Raw genomic sequence first — 22618 nt, forward strand, 5'->3', positions numbered from 1 at the left:
AGCTATTCTATGTTCAAGGTCAGGAGGGGTGGCAGTGAGGAGATACCCCTCATCCAAGGTAAAGAGCAGTGGCTGCGCTTTGCTGGAGCAGCCGTGAAGAGATACCCCATGTCCAAGGTATGAGAAACCCAAGTAAGATGGTAGGTGTTGCAAGAGGGCAGACACACTGAAACCATAATCACAGAAAACTAGTCAATCTAATCACTCTAGGACCACAGCCTTGTCTAACTTAATGAAACTAAGCCATGCCCTGTGGGGCTACCCAAAATGGGTGGGCATGGTGGAGAGGTCTGACAGAATGTGGTCCACTGGAGAAGGGAATGGCAAACCACTTCAGTATTCTTGCCTTGAGAACCCCATGAACAGTATGAAAAGCCAAAATGATAGGATACTGAAAGAGGAACTCCCCAGGTCAGTAGGTGCCCAACATGCAACTAGAGATCAGTGGAGAAATAACTCCAGAAAGAATGAAGGGATGCAGCCAAAGCAAAAACAACACCCAGCTGTGGATGTGACTGGTGACAGAAGCAAGGTCCGATGCTGTAAAGAGCAGTATTGCATAGGAACCTGGAATGTCAGCTCCATGAATCAAGGCAAATTGGAAGTGGTCAAACAGGAGATGGCAAGAGTGAATGCTGACAATCTAGGAATCAGCGAACTAAAATGGACTGGAATTGGGGAATTTAACTCAGATGACCATCATCTCTACTACTGCAGGCAGGAATCCCTTAGAAGAAATGGTTAGCCACCATGGTCAACAAAACAGTCTGAAATGCAGTACTTGGATGCAGTCGCAAAAACAACAGAATGATCTCTGTTGGTTTCCAAGGCAAACCATTCAATATATGTATATACATATATATATATGAAATGAGTCCATTCACAATTGTGCATATGGTAATTATGAAGTCACCACTAGGAATGACCTAAGTGTCTGAGCACAAACAGCTTTGAGGAAGTGGCTTATGATACCTATAGAACTCCTTCCTTTTGCATCTTTTATTTTAATGCCTACAATTCTAACAAGAGATTTCAACCTGAGTAAGAAGAGGAATCTTATAAGAACTTTAGCAATGGGATATAATCTGTACATTTAATATTTAAATCTCATTTTTATGAACGAGTCATACTCTCCCCATTTATCAAATTTGTCAAAATATATTGCGTTTTCAAGGGAAAATCAGACATAAATCTTGCCTGCTTTATTTAACAAATATTCTTCAGACTACTTTGGAAATGAGGGTGAGATACTACACTAATATTTCTAAACTAAGTATGCCAGTCAGTTCAGCAAAAGGAAATGATGGATTCTGCTGAAAGTCATATAATGAGCATGTGTTCTCACCCTGAAAATATGTGTATGTATACACCCATTTTTTTAAGTTAAATAAGATTATAGACAGTCACTGAAACTTTTACCAGAGTATATTTATGTGGTACTCGTGTATTATACAAAGAAATATTGTTATATATATATATATATATGGTTTGAATAGAGAATGATTTTCCTGCTGGATATACTTCTCTTTTTCCTCCTGTCTCCTTCTGAGCCTGAAGAAGCTAATGCCATTCAAAATTCAGAGTTTTGAATCAAGGAAATCCTAGTATAATATTGGTGTACAGAAAGCACAATTAAATCCTTAAACTTTAACATATATTAGATTATTTGGACTAAAGTAGAATATAACTTAGAAAGATCCTGTGTTAAAGAACATAGAAGATCCCAACAGGGCGAGATGTGGTGGGGAGAAGGGCCAGTAGAGCCGTAGCATCCCCTAGAGGGCACTGAAGGTTGTGGTATCAGTGGGAGACTGGTGACTGGGTGTAACAGGGAAGTAAATAAATGCCTTTGATTCTGGTAATAGATGGTAATGCAGGAAATCTTCAAGCTAGGCTTCAATAGTACTTGAAAAGAAAACTTCCAGATGTACAAGCTGGGCTTAGAAAGGCAGAGGAAACAGAGATCAAGTTGCCAACATCTGTTGGATCATAGAAAAAGCAAGAAATTTCCAGAAAAATATCTACTTTTTCTTCACTGACTATGCTAAAGTCTTCGACTGTATGGATCACAACAAACTGGAAAATTCTTAAAGAGATGGGAATATCAGACTACCTTACTGGCCTCCTGAGAAACCTGTATGCATGTCAAGAAACAATAGTTAGAACAAGACATGGTACAACAAACTGGTTCAAAATTGGGAAAGGAGTATACATCAAGGCTGTAAATTGTCACCTTGCTTAGTTAACCTATATGCAGAGTTCAGTTCAGTTCAGTTCAGTTCAGTCACTCAGTCATGTCCGACTCTGCAACCCCATGGACTGCAGCACGCCAGGACTCCCTGTCCATCACCAGCTCCCGGGATTTACTCAAAGTCATGCCCATTGCATCAGTGATATCATCCAACCATCTCATCCCCTATGGTCCCCTTCTGCTCCTGCCTTCAATCTTTCCCAGCATCAGGCTCTTTTCAAATGAATCAGTTCTTCACATCAGGTGACCAAAGTATTGGATTTTCATCATCATTCCTTCCAATGAATATTCAGGACTGATTTCCTTTAGGATGGACTGTTTGGATCTCCTTTCTATGCAAGGAACTCTCAAGAGTCTTCTCCAACACCACAGTTCAAAAGCATCAATTCTTCAGCGCTCAGCTTTCTTTATAGTCCAACTTTCACATCCATACATATGCAGATTGCATCTTGTGAAATACCAGACTGGATGAAAAACAAACTGGAACCACGATTGGTGAGAGAAATATCAATAACCTAAAAAATGCAAACATATCCTAATGGTAGAAAATAAGGAGGAACTAAAGAGCTTCTTGCTGAAGTTGAAAGAGGAGAGTGAAAAAGCTGGCCCAAGACTCAGCATTCAAAAAGTAATTCATGGTGTCTTATCCCAATGCTTCATGGCAAATAGATGGGGAAAAAATGGAAATGGTGAGAGAATTTATTTTCTTGGGCTCCAGAATCATTGCAGATGGTGACTGCAGCTATGAAATTAAAAGATGCTTATTCCTTGGAAGAGTAGACATGACAAACCTAGACAGTGTATTAAAAAGCAGATGCATAACTTTGCCAACAAGCATCCATATGGTCAAAACTATTATTTTTCCAGTTATCATGTACAGATGTGAGAATTGGACCATAAAGAAGGCTGAGAACTGAAGAATTAATGCTTTGAAACTGTGATGCCAGATGAAGAAGACTCTTGAGAGTCCTTTGGACAGCAAGGAGATCAAACCAGTCAATCTTGAAATAAATCTTCCCTGAATATTGTTTGGAACAAATGATGTTGAAACTGAAGCTCCAATATTTTGGTCACCAGATATAAAGAGCCAATTCATTGGAAAAGACCCTGATGCTGGGAAAAAATTGAAGGCCAGAGTAGTGGGCAACAGAAGGTGAGATGGTTGGGTGGCATCACTGGTTCAACGTTAATGAATTTGAACAAACTCTAGGAGATAGTGAAGAACAGGGAAGCCTGCTGTGCTGCAGTTCATGGGATAGCAAAGAGTCAGACAGAACAGAGCTCCTGAACAAAAACAAAACAACAATGCAGGGGAAATTTATGAACAATACTGGAGAGAAGCTAATTATTATTCAAAAGTGTAATTAAGTTGACTGGCTCTGCTGCAGGAACAAATACCAAATACATATATCAGTTCAGTTCAGTTCAGTCGCTCAGTCATATCCGACACTTTGCAACCCCATGAATCACAGCACGCCAGCTCTCCCTGTCCATCACCAACTCCCAGAGTTCACTCAGACTCATGTCTATCGAGTCAGTGATGCCATCCAGCCATCTCATCCTCTGTCTTCCCCTTCTCCTGCCCCCAATCCCTCCCAGCATCACAGTCTTTTCCAATGAGTCAACTCTTCTCATGAGGTGGCCAAAGTACTGGAGTTTCAGCTCTAGCATCATTCCTTCCAAAGAAATCCCAGGGCTGATCTCCTTCAGACTGGACTGGTTGGATCTCCCTGCAGTCCAAGGGACTCTCAAGAGTCTTCTCCAACACCACAGTTCAAAAGCATCAATTCTTCGGCGCTCAGCTTTCTTTATAATCCAACTCTCACATGCATACATGACCACAGGAAAAACAAAAGCCTTGCCTAGACAGACCTTTGTTGACAAAGTAATGTCCCTGCTTTTCAATATGCTATCTAGGTTGGTCATAACTTTCCTTCCAAGGAGTAAGTGTCTTAATTTCATGGCTGCAATCACCATCTGCAGTGATTTTGGAGCCCCTAAAAATAAAGTCTGACACTGTTTCCACTGTTTCCCCATCTATTTCCCATGAAGTGATGAGACCAGATGCCATGATCTTCATTTTCTGAATGTTGAGCTTTAAGCCAACTTTTTCACTCTCCACTTTCACTTTCATCGAGAGGCTTTTTAGTTCCTCTTCACTTTCTGCCATAAGGGCAGTGCATAAGTAATAGTTGACTCTTCAAAACTCATTCCTCAAATCCAAATTGGGTCCTATTTTTCAAACAAAAACCATATTCTGTATTCAGCAAATACTTGAAACTTAGTTGGAATGCATTTTTCATGTAGTGAGAAATCAAAGTCATGGTAAACAACTAAAATTCAGTGCAGAAAATTCTTTGTTTATGTGACATCAATAGCATTGGTCTCATAGTTTGTTCTTTATAGAAACATTGCTTCTGGCACAGTATAAAAATTAAATTTAGTGGCAAAACATTTACTTTCTAAAGTTTTACTTGGATATTTATTTCTGAAATTCCCATTCCTCATTAAAATAGCAGCAAATACTTATAAGCTAAAACCATGCTTTTACAATATTAGTGTCAGGAAGATTATACATAAGTTCTGTCAAGTAAGGAAAAGATAACATATATTAGAAAATATTTCAGAAACATTTCTTTTACAAATCTGGTACTCCCCATTTTTTAAAATTAAATTTATTCATTTTAATTAGAGGCTAATTACTTTACAATATTGTATTGGTTTTGCCATACATCAACATGAATCTGCCACAGGTGTACATGTGTTCCCCATCTTGAACCCTCTCCCACCTCCCTCCCTGTACCATCCCTCTGGGTCATCCCAGTGCACCAGCCCCAAGCATCCTGTATCCTGCATCAAACCTGGACTGGCGATTCATTTCTTATATGATATTAAACATGTTTCAATGCCATTCTCCCAAATCATCCCACCCTCTCCCTCTCCCACAAAGTCCAAAAGACTCTTCTATACATCTGTGTCTCTTTTGCTGTCTTGCATACAGGGTTATCATTACCATCTTTCTAAATTCCATATATATGTGTCAGTATACTGTATTGGTGTTTTTCTTTCTGGCTTACTTCACTCTGTATAATCAGCTCCAGTTTCATCCACCTCATTAGAACTGATTCAAATGCATTCTTTTTAATGGCTGAGTAATACTCCATTGTGTATATGTACCACAGCTTTCTGACACATTCATCTGCTGATGGACATCTAGGTTGTTTCCATGTCCTGGCTATTATAAACAGTGCTGCGATGAACATTGGGATACATGTGTCTCTTTCAATTCTGTTTTCCTCGGTGTGTATGCCCAGCAGTGGGATTGCTGGGTCATAAGGCAGTTCTATTTTCAATTTTTTTAAGGAATCTCCTCACTGTTCTCCATAGTGGCTGTACTAGTTTGCATTCCCACCAACAGTGTAAGAGGATACTTCCCATTTTATAAGTGGTATATTTCATTATGCAAACAAGTTAATAACCAGTATAGAAATAAATAGGACCAATATATTAAGAATGTTGTTCAAGAATTAAAAAACATAATATTTCACCCACTTAAGTATAATTTGGATGTTTTTAAGCTAGTTAAAATACACATTCATTCACTGAATAAATACCTTTGCCCATTACTATGTACCAGGTAGTTTTCTAGGTACCGAGCAAACAATAATAAACATAACATACCAAAAAATTACCCCATGAAGTTTGAACCTGCTAAGTTTGCAATGACTAGCAGATATACGGTTGGAAATGTCAGGTAGGCATAGGATGTTTGGACTTGGAGATCATGAGAGAACTAGACTGAGGATGCAAAATCCAGGATTTAGCATTTATATGTTTAAATCATCAGGCTACATGAGATAGTTTAGAAACTTAGGTTAAGTAATAAAAAATAATAATGTTGAAAAGTCCAGAGGCACTCCCAAATTTAAGGCTAAGAATGGTGTTTAAGAATTTAGGTGAAAGAAGCATTTCAAGAAAAATAGGGTATTATACTATATGTAATAATCCTAAGTAGATAAAGTATGATTACTGCAATTTGATCATTGAAATTGCCAACACAAAATTTGCTGGTAACTTTGGAAAGAGATATTTTAGTAGAGTTTGTGGACAAAAACCAGTGGAAGTAGAGAACATGAAGCCAGCAATTCTCTTCTACTCTTTCAAGAAAAACTTCTGTAAAGAGGAGATGAATGGAACAGAAGCTAGGATAAAAGCAGAGATTCTTTTAAGATGGAAGAAGCAGTTTATTTCTATGATGGTATGAATAATAAAAAAGAAAGTTGGTAGCTGCAAAACAGGAGAATTGATATATTAGTAGCAGTGTCCTTGAGAATGTATGAGGGAATTAGATTCAGGGAGAGGGTTCAGCCTTAGCTAGGAACATGGCAGTCCATCTATTGTTTATGCATAAAAAGTAAATTGTTGTTTAGTCACTAAGTTGTGCCCAACTCCATGCACTGCAGTAAATGGTAACAGTAAATTAATATAATAAATAATTAATTTGATTTCCCCAAAGAACTCAATAGATTGAAACTAAAAGAATTTTACTTCATATTCTTCATATCTTGAGTCCATAAATACCTCTGGGCACTGAAATAGTTATGAATAGATGTATATTGCATTCTACCTAATCTACCTGATCATTGTGGTCATTCTATGGGGAAATAAAGCAGATAGATATACGCATACATATATAATAATGATTATATTAAAATATATTTTATTTATTTATTATAACTGAAACTGAATAAGGGTAAAGAGTGAATGATTTAAAATACATTTTTCTTTATTTTGTGAGATGATCTAAAAGTAAAACAGAATTTAAACTGGCATGACAACATGATACACTGTGACACTGAAAACTTATATTGAACTTCCAACAAAGTGCATATTTCTTTTTGGTTATAGATGTGAATATTTCTGGTATAGCATTTTTGTGTGTGTCTACCTACAAGATAAATACCAGTCCCTTTATTTTCTGACTCAATTCTTTAAGAGCATAGGTACGACCATAACATTTAGAATTTTTCTATTATAGCATGATTTTTTAAGTAAATGACTAAGATGTCAATAAATATGGAAGAACTATATAATTTAGAAAAAGTTAAAACTTTGCAATTTCTGTCTCATTAAGTATTTCATTATGTTACTAATATTGAATTATATTGAAATAGACATAAACTAGGTTTTAAAACTCTGCAATCTAACAACAGCAATCAACTTTGTTTACATATGTATACAAGTGACAATAATACCTCAAACACTAAAAACACTAAATTCAAAATTTAAGATTGGTAAGTGGCTGCTGACCCCTGCATAGAGTTTGAATTTTATCTTTCTTTCTTTTTTTTTTTTTTTTTGCATTGCTGTTAAAATCCAGCCAACTGTAAGCAAATATATTGCTTTATTTTTTTTTATTTTTACTTTATTTTACTTTACAATACTGTATTAGTTTTGCCATACATTGACATGAATCCACCACGGGTGTACTTGCATTCCCAAACATAAACCACCCTCCCACCTCCCTCCCCATAACATCTCTCTGGGTCATCCCCGAGCACCAGCCCCAAGCATGCTGTATCCTGCGTCAGACATAGACTGGCGATTCGTTTCTTACATGACAGTATACATGTTTCAAAGCCATACTCCCAAATCATCCCAAATATATTACTTTTGCCTGCGATTCTACGTACACACACACATATATATATGTATATGTACACAAACACATATGTGAAATAAATTTTAAACATAAGAATATATCCTCTATATATAGCTCATAGCATTATAATTGATTTCTTTCTGCTAGTGTGTAAAATAGGAACTATAAAACTGCATTTAAATTTTAATAAAGTGACAGTGAAAGTCGCTCAGTTGTGTCCGACTCTTTGTGACCCCATGGAATTCTCCAGGCCAGAATACTGGAGTGGGTAGCCGTTCCCTTCTCCAGGGGATCTTCCCAACCCGGGGGTAGAATCCAGGTCTTCCGGATTGCAGGTGGATTCTTTACCAGCTGAGCCACCAGGGAAGTTTTAATAAGACATCATAAATGTATTGCTATTTTTACCAAAATGAGTCTATTCATGAATAATTATGGTTATAGACATATTTTGTCTGTATTTCTACGAGTGTTCACTTATTTCAGGATATAAGCTTTGAGTTTGTGAGTGCAAAGACTTAGACTGTCCCTTTGGAATTTGGATACAGATCATAAGAAAATTGGAGGAATACTAGTAGAAATCATTTGATTATAGTCTTTCACACAGAGTTAGGTAAAAGTCCCTTTCCTACCCACCTACCCCCAGCAAATGCAAGGAATAAGCAAATTATTTGAAGATATGGCTGTATTTCAAACTGGAAATAACATAAGGAGTCAAAAAAAAGATAAAAGCAAGATTAAATGAAAAGCTGTGATACAGAGGAAAACAGTATTATTAATGATGAGTCTGTAAAGGTCAGAAAGAAATAGAATTTAAATTAATGACAGAAATATAGTATAAGAAAAGCCCAAATCTGATTTCTTTGTTCTGTATTCACTCTTAATTTTCAATTCCTCTCACTAAAGAGGCAAAGATGATTTTCCTAATCCTTGACTCACAGGCAGTTTTAAGCATGTTTTCACTTGCTTTTCATGTTTAAGGATTGTTGCATGTTTCCACTTTCCTTCTTTGGCTTCTTGCCATCACCACTAGAAAAGAGGAATATTTTCCATGTGCCACTAGTCTCAGGAGCAGGATAAGGTCACTTAACCTGAATCACTCAACCAGCAGCCAACTCAAAGAACTTTAACCTAAAACACACTGATTACTTTAAATTTAATTTTTATAGGTCTTTTAATGTAAAATAGATAACAAATAATACAAATTTAAATGCAAATAATATTTAGTATAGTCATGATAATAATATTTAGTATAGTCATGATAATAGTATGTATAATGCACGTAGTATGTGAAAAAATACAGTCATGAGAAGAAATGACCATGTGAAGAAAAATACAGTCAAGGATAAAAATAACTGGTATACCTGAATTCAGTTCAGTTCAGTCGCTCAGTCGTGTCTGACGCTTTGTGACTCCATGAATCACAGCACACCAGGCCTCTCTGTCCATCACCAACTCCCGAGTTCACTCAGACTCACGTCTGTCGAGTCAGTGATGCCATCCAGCCATTTCATCCTCTGTCGTCCCCTTCTCCTCCTGCCCCCAATCCCTCCCAGTATCAGGGTCTTTTCCAATGAGTCAACTCTTCGCATGAGGTGGTCAAAGTACTGGAGTTTCAGCTTTAGCATCATTCCCTCCAAAGAAATCAAAGGGCTGATCTCCTTTAGAATGGACTGGTTGGATCTCCTTGCAGTCCAAGGGACTCTCAAGAGTCTTCTCCAACACCACAGATCAAAAGCATCAATTCTTCAGCGCTCAGCTTTCTTTATAATCCAACTCTCACATGCATACATGACCACAGGAAAAACCATAGCCTTGGCTAGATGGACCTTTGTTGGCAAAGTAATGTCTCTGCTTTTGAATATGCTTTATAGGTTGGTCATAACTTTTCTTCCAAGGAGTAAGCGCCTTTTAATTTCATGGCTACAGTCACCATCTGCAGTGATTTTAGAGGCCCCAAAAATAAAGTCTGACACTGTTTCCACTATTTCCCCGTCTGAATTAGACAATGATAAATAGAACGGAAACAATTTTTAAGTTACAGCATAAGAATATCATCTTGAAGTTAGTAGTGAATCTAAAGATAGTGTGTGGATATATCAAATAATAAATAAAATGGTGAAGTGAAAGAATGAAGGAAGTAGTATGAGAGCCCTATATCAAATTAACCACAAGTATCATAAAAATTATATTTAATATGGAATATTCAACAACATGGCATTCCTAGCTAAATTACTGGTATTAAAGAATGAAGAAACTATTTTTCAGTCATCCAGGGAATATAATGCAAATAGCATGAGAAGAAGGGAAATCAGATTGACAGTACATTTCTTGAAAGTAAATTGAGTGCCAAAACCACAGAGCAATGCTTATGAAGTGCTAAAGAAAAAAAATTGATTATACAGAAATGTAATATAAACCCTCCAGAATATTAGGCATTATGTCAAGGGACAAACATAAGAAAATATGATTAAACTTAAGAACATATCACTTATAAACACTTCTTGAAAAAATCTAGGTAAAATGATAGGTTATAAGGCAATGCCATTAATGTAAATAAATATTATTGAACAATTGGCATACTAGAACAGAAATGTTATAAATTGGGTAGTAAAGTAATATTAATATAATTAACAATATTGAAAGTGGGAAGAGGGGACTTAGCAAAATCAGGAAGAAATATGAGAGCATTAATGACCTCATCTTTTATATCATGTTTATATTTGAAACTGATAATTATTTATAAAATATAATGACTTTAATCCTAATATTATTTTTGCAAGTTTCAAATATGCAATATTTTAGTATTATTCTTTATCATTATTATTACTCTTGTTTATCTTATTATTATTCTTTTCTAGTTGGAGGACAATTTCTTTACAATGCTTCTCTAGCTTCTGCCATATGACAGCATGAATCAGTCATAATCATATATATATCCCCTCCCTCTTGAGTCCCCTGCCCAATCTCCCCCTTCTAGATTGTCACTGAGTACCAGGAAGGGTTCCCTGTGTTATATATAACAGCTTCCTATCTTACACATGATACTGTATATGTATATATATCAATGCTACTTTCTCAATCTGTCCTACCCTCTACTCCCTTCATAGTGTCCACAAGTTGTTCTCTATGTTTATGTCTCCATTCCTTCTCTGAAAATAAGTTCATCAGTACTACTTTTCTAGATTCCATATATATTTGTATTAATATACAGCATTTGTTTTTCTCTTTCTGACTTACTTCACTCTGTATAATAGGCTCTAGGTTCATCTACCCCACTACATCTCAAATCCATTCCTTTTCACGACTGAGTAATATTCCATTGTACATACGTACCACATCTTCTTTTCCATATTAAAATAATGATTACATATTAATGCATAATATTAATACATATTAAATACATATAAAAATATTTTCATATGCCAAAGGAACCTTAGTGGGAGGTGGGCCTGATGTCCCCTTGTTTTCCTAGCTGCTTGGAGTGTTGCTTGCTGAGAGCTTGCAGATGAATTTGCCTGGTGGGCAGTCTGTGTCTATTAATAATAATAAGAGCCCCTCGCCTTCTTGCTCCAATGCAGGATAACCTTCACAGATGTGAGATCACAGAACATTCTCCCAATAAACCTCCTGCATGCAAACACCTTTCCCATAGCATGCCTCCTGAGGTCACTGGCCAATGAAATTTGGTACCAGGAGTTATTCAGAAATCTGACTCTAAAATGCAATCTCACAACTGGATAACCAATTACCTGGTAGGCAAAGTAAACCCTGCAATGTCAGTTCATGTACTCAGCTTCTGGCATCCTGTCCCGGTTCAACTGTTAAAATTTTCATGAGATAAAGTATGAAAGTCTAACAATGATTAATCACCAACTAAAGGAAATGCAGGGGCTTTAATGTTCAGTGGTAAAGAATCTGCCTGCAATGCAGGAGACGCGAGTTTGATCTTTGGTCCAGGAAGATAACTTGGAGAAGAAAATGGCAACCCACTCCAATATTCTCACCTGGGAAATCCCATGGACAGAGGAGCCTGGTGGGCTACAGTCTGTGGGGTTACAAAAGAGTCAGACATAGCTTAGCGACTAAACAACAAAGGCAATATGTTAAACCCCCATGAAAATATAATTATTTCCTGAAACCAGAGGGTAGAAACAACTGAGAATCAGTCCCATGACTTAATTATCAGGGTGGCAGAGCTCCAGAAAAGATTGACTTTTTTAACTCTACCAAGTATTTATACCAAGGTCAGTGCCATTCTTGAGACGGAGTAGAATCCTGAGATTTGGGATAGGGCATTTGAGTTGACACATTTGGAAAATCTGAATCCCAATACTCTCCTAAACACTCTGGATCTACAGAAGGATCTGCTCCTTTCTGTTAGCATTTAGAAACACCTCTTCCCACATGCTTGAAAACAATACAGTGGTCTTTGCTTGACATGAAAGCATGCAGCCTCCAATTCTGCCTCCACCCTCAGGGTTTGCTTTCGTCATTCCTCCTGGACAGTAGATTATATCAAAACATAATCAAGCTTTGGAAGAGCTCACTCTTGTAAAAGAAGATGTAACTATCAATATTAGAGGAGGAAATGGCAACCCACTCCAGTATTCTTGCCTGGAGAATTCTGTGGACAGAGGAGCCTGGTGGGGTACAGTCCATGGGGTCGCAAAAAGTCAGACACAACTAAGTGACTGAGCACAGAACTATCAATATATGTCAAAGAAGCTGTGTGATTTATGAAACAAATGAACTTGCAAAAAGCCAAGGAACTGAAATTTAAAGATTTTAGATCAAGAAGGACAGGACACAAAGCTGAGTAAGGCAGTTTACTATATGGGAACATTCTCCATTGATATATGATTAAAAACCCTGGCAAAGTCCTGGGAGGCAGGGCTAACCTTGAGTGGCTTTTGAAATATTGAAAAAAATCATGGCCCACATGAAATAAAGTAGACAGGACAGGATTTAAATGAAAAATATTGAAGAAAGAGATAATAAATCTTGGAAAACTGGGCGTGTTATGATTATATACATTCAGAAAATCCACTTGCTAATTATACTCTGTGGGAAAGTACATTTACAAAAGCAAATTTGGAATGTACCAATGCAGCATCTTTGAGAAGTTCAGAAGTAGGCTGATGGCAAGAGATGCTTTGATAGTACTGAGTATCTTGTTACTATTGGGGTTAAGGGGATATTACAAAACATAGAAAACAAGTAGCATTTAAATATCAAAATAAAATTGTATGTCATTATCATTATGGGCAGCAAATTGCCGTGATATCCAGAAACAGTCTGAAATGCCCAAAACCAAGTGATAGGACAGATATGTGTTGTGCCAATAAAATATTGCTATATTTACACAATTAAACAAAATCCATGATGAATGATGAGAAGGCTGAGAGAAGTCAATTTAAGAAAAACTGGCAATTTGCAGTTTAATTTCTAATTGTAAACCAGTTCTCAAATCTGGATCTCATACACTAAAGGAGGGGCTGATTTTGCAAGAAAGTATTAAAAGTAAAAATGTTTACTATCAAAAAAGCATTTAAAAAGATGAATAGATACATATAGGTGAATTATTGTCCAACAATTACTCTATACCAAGAAAATGAACAGATTACCTTTTGAGGAGAAATATAGAATCACTTGTGAGACCTTGATTCTGTTAATATATGTCTTAGACTGTCTTTAGCTTATAAACAACAGAAATGTATTTATCACCATTCTGGACACTGAAATTCTGAGATCAGGATGCTAGCATTTGTTGAGTGAAGATTCTTTTCGTGGTTGAGGACTTTTTGTTGTGTTCTCACATGGCAGAAAGGGCTAAAGAGCTCTCGGGGCCTTTTATAAGGGCATTAATCTTATTCATAGAAGTTCTACTGTTATGACATAATCACTTCTCCAAACCCTTATCTTCTAATACCATCTCAATGAACTAGAGAATTTCAACAGAAGAATTCTGAGGGACACAAACATTCACACTGTAACAATGCTCCTTTTGAGAGAATCAACTCCTAGGCAGGTTGATAAGAAGTCTGGGGGTCCCCAAGGAGAGCTGTTGCTGCTGCTCCTGCTAAGTCACTTCACTCGTGTCCGACTCTGTGTGACCCCATAGACGGCAGCCCACCAGGCTCCGCCATCCCTGGTTTTCTCCAGGCAAGAACACTGGAGTGGGTTGCAATTTCCTTCTCCAATATATGAAAGTGAAAAGTGAAAAGTGAAAGTGAAGTCGCTCTGTCGTGTCCGACTCTTCACGACCCCATGGACTGTAGCCTAACAGGTTCTTCTGTCCATGGGATTTTCCAGGTGAGACTACTGGAGTGGGGTGCCATAGAGGGGTCTGGAATTCTCAAGGAAAAAGAAAGGACAATTTTTTTTTTTTCCTCTACATTCCTTGGGATTACATAACAATAACGTATCCTGCTTGAGGAGAGTCTCTGGAAAAAAACCATCTGGCTAATCTTGTTATATTGAAATGTAAATTATGGGAGTGGGTCTCAGTTCAGTTCAGTTCATTTCAGTCACTCAGTCACATCCAACTCTTTGCGACCCCATGAATCGCAGCACGCCAGGCCTCCCTGTCCATCACCAACTCCCGGAGTTCACTCAGACTCGCGTCCATCGAGTCAGTGATGACATCAACCATCTCATCCTCTGTCGTCCCCTTCCCCTCCTGCCCCCAATCCCTCCCAGTATCAGAGTCTTTTCCAATGAATCAACTATTCGCATGAGATGGCCAAAGTAAGGAGTTTCAGCTTTAGCATCATTCCTTCCAAAGAAATCCCAGGGCTGATCTCCTTCAGAATGGATTGGTTGGATCTCCGTGTAGTCCAAGGGACTCCCAAGAGTCTTCTCCAACACCACAGTTCAAAAGCATCAATTATTTGGCACTCAGCTTTCTTCACAGTCCAACTCTCACATCCATACATGACCACAGGAAAAACCATAGCCTTGACTAGACAGAACTTTGTAGGCAAAGTAATGTCTCTGCTTTTGAATATGCTATCTAGGTTGCTCATAACTTTTCTTCCAAAGAATAAGTGTCTTTTAATTTCATGGCTGCAATCACCATCTTCAGTGATTCTGGAGCCTAAAAAAAATAAGTCTGACACTGTTTCCACTGTTTCCCCATCTATTTCCCATGAAGTGATGGGACCAGAGGCCATGATCTTCGTTTTCTGAATGTTGAGCTGTAAGCCAACTTTTTCACTCTCCTCTTTCACTTTCATCAAGAGGCTTTTGAGTTCCTCTTCACTTTCTGCCATAAGGGTGGTGTCATCTGCATATCTGAGGTTATTGACATTTCTCCCAACAATCTTGATTCCAGCTTGTAATTCTTCCAGTCCAGTGTTTCTCATGATGTTCTCTGCATATAAGTAAAATAAGCAGGGTGACAATATACAGCCTTTACGTATTCCTTTTCCTTTTTAGAACCAGTCTGTTGTTCCATGTCCAGTTCTAACTGTTGCTTCCTGACCTGCATATAGGTTTGTCAAGAGGCAGGTCAGGTGGTCTGGTATTCCCATCTCTCTCAGAATTTTCCACAGTTTATTGTGATCCACATAGTCAAAGGCTTTGGCATAGTCAATAAAGCAGAAATAGATGTTTTTATGGTACTCTCTGCTTTTCCATAATCCAGCAGATGTTGGCTATTTGATCTCTGGTTCCTCTGCCTTTTCAAAAACCAGCTTGAACATCTGGGAGTTCACGGTTCACATATTGCTGAAGCCTGGCTTGGAGAATTTTGAGCATTACTTTACAAGTGTGTGAGATAAGTGCAATTGTGCGGTAGTTTGAAAATTCTTTGGCATTGCCTTTCTTTGGGATTGGAATGAAAACCGACCTTTTCCAGTCCTGTGGCCTCTGCTGAGTTTTCCAAATTTGCTGGCACATTGAGTGGAGCACTTTCACAGCATCATCTTCCAGGATTTGAAATAGCTCAACTGGAATGCCATCACCTCCACTAGCTTTGTTCGTAGTGATGCTTTCTAAGGCCCACTTGACTTCACATTCCAGGATGTCTGGCTCTAGGTGAGTGATCACACCATTGTGATTATCTTGGTCATGAAAATCTTTTTTGCATAGTTCTTCTGTGTATTTTTGCCACCTCTTCTTAATATATTTTGCTTCTGTTAGGTCCATATCATTTCTGTCCTTTATTGAGCCCATCTTTGCATGAAATGTTCCCTTGGTGTCCCTAATTTACAAAAATAAATATCTGTAATGGGCAGTTTTGAATTCCTATGGAGCATTCAGTTACTCTTAACACTTTTCTAACCAAACTACAGGTTGTGTCTTCAATACCAAAACCATGGTCAATAAAGGCAACTTGCTCATTCTCACCCCCAAGGTAATACAGATTATTGTAAAGCATAATCTGTATAGTAAAGGCTTTGCCAACTAAGGTCCGTCTAGTCAAGGCTATGGTTTTTCATGTATGCATGTGAGAGTTGGACTGTGAAGAAGGCTGAGTGCTGAGGAATTGATGCTTTTGAACTGTCATGTTGGAGAAGACTCTTGAGAGTCCCTTGGACTGCAAGGAGATCCAACCAGTCCATTCTGAAGGAGATCAGCCCTGGGATTTCTTTGGAAGGAATGATGCTAAAGCTGAAACTGTAGTACTTTGGACACCTCATGGAAGAGTTGACTCATTGGAAAAGCCTGTGATGCTGGGAAGGATTGGGGGCAGGATGAGAAGGGGAAGACAAAGGATGAGATGGCTGGATGGCATCACTGACTCGATGCACGTGAGTCTGAGTGAACTCCGGGAGTTGGTGATGGACAGGGAGGCCTGGCGTGCTGCGATTCATGGGGTCGCAAAGAGTCAGACACGACTGAGCAACTGATCTGAACTGAACTGAAAGGATAATCAGATGATCTCCCTTGTTAATCTGATGATCTCCATTAGTTGAAAATGGATCATCTAATACAGTTTAAGTGAAGAAATCAAACTGGGAAGATTGTTGATTATTCCAGAGTGAGAAAGAAGCTTCTGCAACTTCTTGGAAAGCTCTCCACCAAAGTCTGCTTTTCCTCTTCTCCTCTTTAGGAGATGTGATACTAGGTTCACCAGTAAATATTTTGATATCCAGGTGATGTGGAAAAAGACAAAATACGCTCAATTTTAAATAGAGTTGAGAGCCTGGATTATGCCAAATCTGAAGTATCTGGATTTTCAGGTTTGTGATGAAATCAATTTTATTCTTGTTTAAGCCAGTTTGAAGTTTGTTTTCCTTCTCATTTTTCCTATTGCCAGCAGCTAAAAATATCCTAAGGTAGCTTACAGAGTTATGAGCAAAAAAATGTGTTAATGAATGTAAAAGAGTTAGTGCCAAACACATACTTGCACTTTATACTGGGAACAATGTGTATGTGTGTTCCATCTCAGTCGAATAACTAATCATGATACTGGATTTTTACCTAACTCTAATTAAACTAGCTACATTCATATTAAACATCCAGGGTTATTTTTTGTTCATATTACCTTCAGATTTTATCTTCCTATTAATTATTTTTTATTGATGCATACATAAGTATAATTCTAATATGGCTCACAGAGTTATGAAGATCAAATATTAAAATAATTTTAATTTAATTTAATTAAAATAATTTTAACAGTACCTGGAACTTACTGAGCTTACAAGAAATTGAACATTATATAAATTAATGAATATATCCTTTGATTTTTTTCTCTCAAAGTTATTTAAAATTTTAATTTTATTTTACACTAATATTTTGATGGACATTCTGTAGTTTTGATTTCTAATTAATATGTTTATAATTAGGACAATGTTGTTTAGTGATATAATTAATTTTTGTTGCAAAGTTGGGATGCTGTGTGGTTTGGAAAAGTGTCTCTTCATAACTGTTTCATTGATTTTTCAAAAACTGAGTATTTTAAAGGGTTATTAGGTTGTAATGTATTTGTTGTCTCGCTAGGCCTTAAATCATTTTTAATACTTATTTTATATTATGGTATGTGCCTTCAGATTCTATAGTGTGAAAATTTCCAGATTGTTACATTTATCATTCTCATTTTAAGCAGAATGAGTTTTCTGATGTATTTTGTAATATTGACTGCTGCTGCTGCTGCTAAGTCGCTTCAGTCGTGTCCAACTCTGTGCAACCCCATAGATGGCAGCCCATCAGGCTCCTTGGTCCCTGGGATTCTCAAGGCAAGAACACTGGAGTGGGTTGCCATTTCCTTCTCCAATGCATGGAAAGTGAAGAGTGAAAGTGAAGGCTCCTCCGTCCATGGGATTTTCCAGGCAAGAGTACTGGAGAGGGGTGCCATTGACTAGTATCCTCAATTTTGCTGAAAATTTCAATTTGGGAACACCATTCAGCCGAATGTTAGTGTACATCCCTCCAGAATTTGAATACAGTATACATTTAGCACTCTTCAAGAATGAAGAGTGAATTGGCACTTGATGATCTTGTCACAGATACACCTACAAGTGGACTGAAATAGGAAATCCGATCCCAGGTAATGTAAGAAAACTTCCTTTTAAAGATGGTATCACCAGAAAAAAGATGCTGAATGGCTCTTGTGGTATGTTAGGAAACTAACAGTAGGAGTAGTTTATCTACTAACACCAGGGAAAGTGAGTTAAAAGGAAGTTTCCTCAGATAAATGAACTTCTCTCTTTCTTCATTAAATTGCCATTTTATGATAGAAATATGTGATTGGATAAATATCTGATTTCAATTATCTTGGGTATATACTTCAGAGTGGAAATACTGTGTCATACAGTAACACAAAACTTACTGATGAATTACCAAACTGTTTACTAAAGTAACTGCATAAATTTACATTTTCACCAGTATTTATGAGTATTCAAATATCTATGTCATTTTAATTTTTAATTTCTTTTTATTTTTGAGATACAAGAGTTCTTTGTGCAGTCTGTATACAAGTCCCTTCTCAGGCATAGGACTTACAAATACTTTCTCCCATTCTGTGGTTTGTCCTTTAACTTTTTTTTAATGATATCCTTTAAAACATAAAATAATTTCATTCTGATGAACCGTAACTGGTCTATTGTGTGTGTGTGTGTGTGTGTGTATGCACGCGCACATACATTACTTGTGTTTTTGATGCCCTATCTAAGAAAGCATTGTGAAACCTAAGATCATGAAAATATATCTGTATGTTTTATTCTACAAGATTTAAAGTTTTAACTCTAAAATCTTTATTCCCTTTTAAGATAATTTTAGCATATGATGTTAAGCAGAATCAATTTCATTATTTTCGTAGTGTAAATGAAGTTGTCCCTGAGCACTTTTTGAAAAGATTATGCTTCCCTAATGAGTTGTCTTGACATCTTTGATATAATCAATCACTCATAAATGTAAAGATTTGTTTTTGAACGCTCAGCCCTATTCCACTGATTTATATATGTTAATATATAGCCAATATATAGTATGCCAATACTACATTTTTTCTGATTGCTGTAACTTTGTGATACATTTTGAAATAACAGAGTATGTATGAGTCATTCAACTTTGTGTTTTTGTTTTTTCAAACTGCTTTGATATTCTAGGTGCCTTGAATTTAAGTTAAATTTTAGGATTAGTTTACTAATTTCTGCAAAACCAGCTGCTGAGTTTTTAAAAGGAATTGTGTTGCTTCTGTAAACTTATTTGTGGAATATTGCAAACATAGTAATGTTAAATCTTTTGATCCACTAACACAAATTCTATTTATTTAGTTTTGTAATTTCTTACAAAAACGATTCCAACTTTTTTGTGCATAATAAGTCTTATAGAGCTTGTTAAATTTATTCCTAGCATTTTAATATGATTGACCTTATTTTAAATGAACTGTTTTCTTTATTTTGTTTTCAACATGTTTATTACCAATAGAGAGAAAAAAATGATATTTATATATTAACATTGTGACCAACTGTGGTGAACTTGTTCACTAATTCTGAAAGTTTTCCTGTGAATTCCTTCCAATTTTCTACATACATGATTATGTCATCTAAAATTAGAGATAGATTTACTTCTTCCTTTGTGATTTAGAAGGCTCTTATTCCTCTATCTTTCCCAGCTGCTCTAGCTAGTACCTTAGGTACAATGTTGAATAGAAATGTCAAGAGTAGATGACTCTGCTTGTTCCTGATATCGAGGGGAACATTTTCAGTTTATCACCATTAAGTATATGTTGACTGTGGATTTTGAAAGATACCTTTAGCCATTTAATAAAAATCCCTTATATTCCTAGTTTGTTAAATTATTTTTCATAATAATTTGTTTGATATTGTCAAATGTTCTGGCTTGTATTGAAATGATCATGTGTTTGCATTTATTCTATTAATTGACTGATTTTCATATGCTAAATTAACTTTTAATTCCTAGAAGAGATACAAATTGGTCATGAGATATAATTGTTTTCATATGTTTCTGGAATAGCTTTGCTGGTAGTTTGTTAAGAAGTTACTTTTTCACCTGTTCATTGGTGGCATTTTTTTCTGTGGTTTTCTTTTCTTGTCATTGTCTGATTCTGGTATACAGATAATCCTGGCTCATAGGATGAGTCAGAAAATACACTCTCCTGTTATATTATTAGGGAAATTTTATAAAGTATTGGCAGTATCTCCAAGTCATCTTGTAGAAATTACCATTGAAACAATATAACCCTGGACTCTTCTTTCAGAAAGTTTTAAATTATTCTTTCATCTTCTTTGTTAGTTACAAATCTACCCAAATGGTATATTAGTTCTTGAGTCAGTTTCAGTAGTTTTTGTCTTTCTAGGAATTTGTTCATTTAATCTGGATTTTCTCATTTATTGCTCTAAAATTATTCTTTTCCATTGTAAAATTAGAACTAGATCACTTTGATAATCAGATTCCCCTCAGGGCTTGTTTTTGCCATTTGTTATTATTTTTGTTGTTATTATTGTTGCTACCATTGCTCTTTGCTTATTTAGTGATTTTTCAGGACTAATTCTATAAAGTCTGTATTCTTTGTCATGTGTAGCTAGTAGCCTCTAACTCACCTGATGATTGGTCACAGGTTTCTTTGAACCTTGGAATCAGTAAGTATTCCACCCTTTGCCAAGAAACCCTGGGTGTGTGCTGGGGCACATAGAGCACAGCAAATGTTTTCCAAGCTTTCCATAAAAGCTGGGAAGCAATATAAAATTTTCTAAAAGAAAAATAATTACTTCATTTTATTGCTCTACCAGAGACCCTAAACATGCATATACACAAAAATGCATTTACAATAGGTTTCTTTTAAAACAATAAATACTCATGAACCATTTTCACTGTCAGATTACCAAAGTAGGACATATGTTAATAATACTTTGGTAGGTATGATGGTTTCTAAGAATAACTGTGACTTAAGTGTGGTATGAAATGAAGAAGCTGCTTGTTTTCTATTAATAGTATGATATTTTCTTGATGTTTTGAAAAATAATTTATATATTGCATTTAAAAATATAATGTTCTAATAAGAAAGCAAATATATGTTTGTTAAAATTAGTAGAAAGTAATATTTATGGATGAATTGGCAGCATCTATCTCTTTTGTCTGTAAACTATTTTCTGATCAATATTGCATTTAGTTTTTGTATCTTCATACAATTAATATGTCTATGCATATAATTTATATTCAATGACTGATGACATTTTCACTGAAAATATAATTTTGAATTCTGTGCTACAGAAAACTAAATATTGGATCAGTTCAGTTCAGTTCAGTTGCTCAGTCATGTCCGACTCTTTGCGACCCCATGAACTGCAGCACGCCAGGCCTCTCTGTCCATCACCAACTCCTGGACTTCACTCAGACTCAAGTCCATCAAGTCGGTGATGCCATCCAGCCATCTCATTCTCTGTTGTCCCCTTCTCCTCCTGCCTGCAATACCTCCCAGCATCAGAGTCTTTTCCAATGAGTCAGCTCTTCCCATGAGGTGGCCAAAGTACTAGAGTTTCAGCTTTAGCATCATTCCTTCCAAAGAAATCCCAGGGCTGATCTCCTTCAGAATGGACTGGTCGGATCTCCTTGCAGTCCAAGGGACTCCCAAGAGTCTTCTCCAACACCACAGTTCAAAAGCATCAATTCTTCGGCTCTCAGCCCTCTTCACAATCCAACTCTCACGTCCATACATGACTACTGGAAAAACCATAGCCTTGACTAGATGGACCTTAGTCAGCAAAGTAATGTCTCTGCTTTTGAATATGCTCTGTAGGTTGCTCATAAGTTTTCTTCCAAGGAATAAGCGTCTTTTAATTTCATGGCTGCAGTCACCATCTGCAGTGATTTTGGAGCCCAAATAATTAAAGTCTGACACTGTTTCCACTGTTTCCCCATGTATTTCCTATGAAGTGATGGGACCAGATGCCATGATCTTAGTTTTCTGAATGTTGAGCTTTAAGCCAACTTTTTCACTCTCCTCTTTCACTTTCATCAAGAGGCTTTTGAGTTCCTCTTCACTTTCTGCCATAAGGGTGGTGTCATCTGCATATCTGAGGTTATTGGTATTTCTCCTGGCAAACTTGATTCCAGCTTGTAATTCTTCCAGTCCAGCGTTTCTCATGATGTTCTCTGTATGTAAGTTAAATAAGCAGGGTGACAATATACAGCCTTGCCATACTCCTTTTCCTATTTGGAACCAGTCTGTTGTTTCATGTCCAGTTCTAACTGTTGCTTCCTCACCTGCATACAGATTTCTCAAGAGGCAGGTTAGGTGG

The sequence above is a fragment of the Capricornis sumatraensis genome, chromosome 12 (genome assembly GCF_032405125.1).
Source record: "Capricornis sumatraensis isolate serow.1 chromosome 12, serow.2, whole genome shotgun sequence".
Taxonomy (NCBI): Eukaryota; Metazoa; Chordata; class Mammalia; order Artiodactyla; family Bovidae; genus Capricornis; species Capricornis sumatraensis.